This window comes from Protomyctophum bolini, assembly GCF_963924005.1.
Source record: "Protomyctophum bolini genome assembly, chromosome: 13".
NCBI lineage: Eukaryota > Metazoa > Chordata > Actinopteri > Myctophiformes > Myctophidae > Protomyctophum > Protomyctophum bolini.
Window position 1 is genome coordinate 20,920,770 of NC_137874.1, and position 2,088 is coordinate 20,922,857.

Consider the following 2,088-nt stretch of genomic DNA (forward strand, 5'->3'; position numbering starts at 1 on the left):
TTTAATTAGGCTTATAAATTGTCTTTCTAGACTTTCCAATGCTTCAAAGAGCTTTACGATGTATTTTCATGCAAGGCCGCGCAGCCAGGAGGAGTCTGGTAAATCTAATGGGAAAATGCCTGATTCCAAGATGGACACTAACTCCTTAGCCGCTGCTACCCCAGAACATGGTGGTTGCAATGTGAAACAAAAATACACAAACAAAAATAGTTTTGGTTCTTAATCTCTACTGTTTTGGAAAAGTCATGATCAATAATGTTGGTTCTAAGGGCCTACTATGTTATGTATTTATGGGCTTTGTTGCTAATTTATGGAAAACTAGAAAGAATCAAAATTAATTGTTAATGCAGTGAGTTATGACAGCATAACCATTTTGGCCCAAAGTGAATACCATTTTGGCCCAAATTAGACATAAATCCGTGAATCACTGTTGTTTGTATGACTTTCCTACCCTTAGCATCCTTTTAGAATTAGGCTACAATTTAGGGTTATAAACCATCCAGTTTCAGCTTCACTAATGGATTGTGTTTAGACTAGACTTGACTTAAGACCAGGTCTGAACTGGTCCAAGAAGCATTCTGACTTTTCTCACTCCACGTAAGATGGCAAAGTGAATGACCACACCTCATGCTAAGGCCAACACACCCATGGTTGCACAGATGGGCACACATGTACATATTATGTATTTACGGTACTCAACATGGGCGCTGCGTGTTTGTTTCTTCGTGAAAACCACTGCATCCGATGTGACATAATTATGTTCTGCATTTTTTTCCACAAGACTTCAACATTTCTTAAAGGGAGTCAAAAATCTATATTTTTCCATGCCAAGAAAAGTAGATTAAGTAGATTTTAACGTCTACAACTAAAATTTTACCTCAATGGTAACTAGCCTCAAAGGGGGTAATACTTTACATAAAGTACTACTGCTTCAACGAACCCTTTCACCTACGTAGTTATACTTAGTATGAGATTAGAGTACTCCTAGTTGATGGTACAGTAATGGATTATACGAAGACAACTCAAGTTGTGCTAGTATCCAAAAATGTATCCCGAATACAGCTCAGCTTTTATCTTTCAGCAAAGTTGCACAGATCATTTTTTGTGTGAGAGATACAGTGTGTACATATGTACAGTAGTGACCTGTTGTGCAACGTATTAATGTATATAGCTATTAAGTCAGCTCTACTTTTATATGACCAACTACTGTACTGACATTTGATAGCTGAATCACAAATTACACCGTCCTGCCATCTTGTTATCTGTCACATAAGGTACAATATGGTTTACTTAAAGGGGAATACCACTCATTTTCAACATTTTATATGTCATTATTATACCTTAGAGCTGAAAAAAAGCATTAACTTTGTGAATCACATCTTGATGATGTCATCAAGATGTGATTCACAATGTTAATGATTTTTTTCATACCTCCAGTTCTAGGAAACAGGGGGGACTTTTTATTATTTTCACAGCTATGCTGTGCTATATTAATGAAAATGAGGCGCCTTTAAACAATGCTAGATTTATGGGAACTATTTGGCAGCAGCAATAGTTTAGCATTTTGTACATTCATGTATAATTATCACAACATTTCCATTTTGTACTTCATAGAATCAAGTTATGCTGTAACTTCTCTTTAAAAAAATGTCTGTGAGAGTCTATAAGAGGTCACATTGTCAGAGTTAAACGAACACATAAAAAAATTGTTCCATTTGTACACCCTCAAGAGTTGTGGGCCCCTGACCAGACGTTGAGAAACAGTGTTGTATATCATTCATTCTCTCACCAGAGGTAGAGCTGTAGTCTGGTCTCTAGACCACATTTTAACCATTTACCGCCAACAGCACCATCTGGTGGTGTCTCAGGACCCCATCCAGTCATTTAATAGGCACAGCATCTTATTCTGAAAGCCGTTTCACTCGGAAGCCGAGAATCAGAAATGTGAATTTTCGCTATGTAACGGGTGCCGCGAATATTATTTAATTCACCCAAAACATACGTTTTGTAACCGAGGATCATATTGTTTAGAGAAATGAGGCGTAAATCAAGCTTGTTTTGACCCAAAAAGAAGAATCCGAGATATTA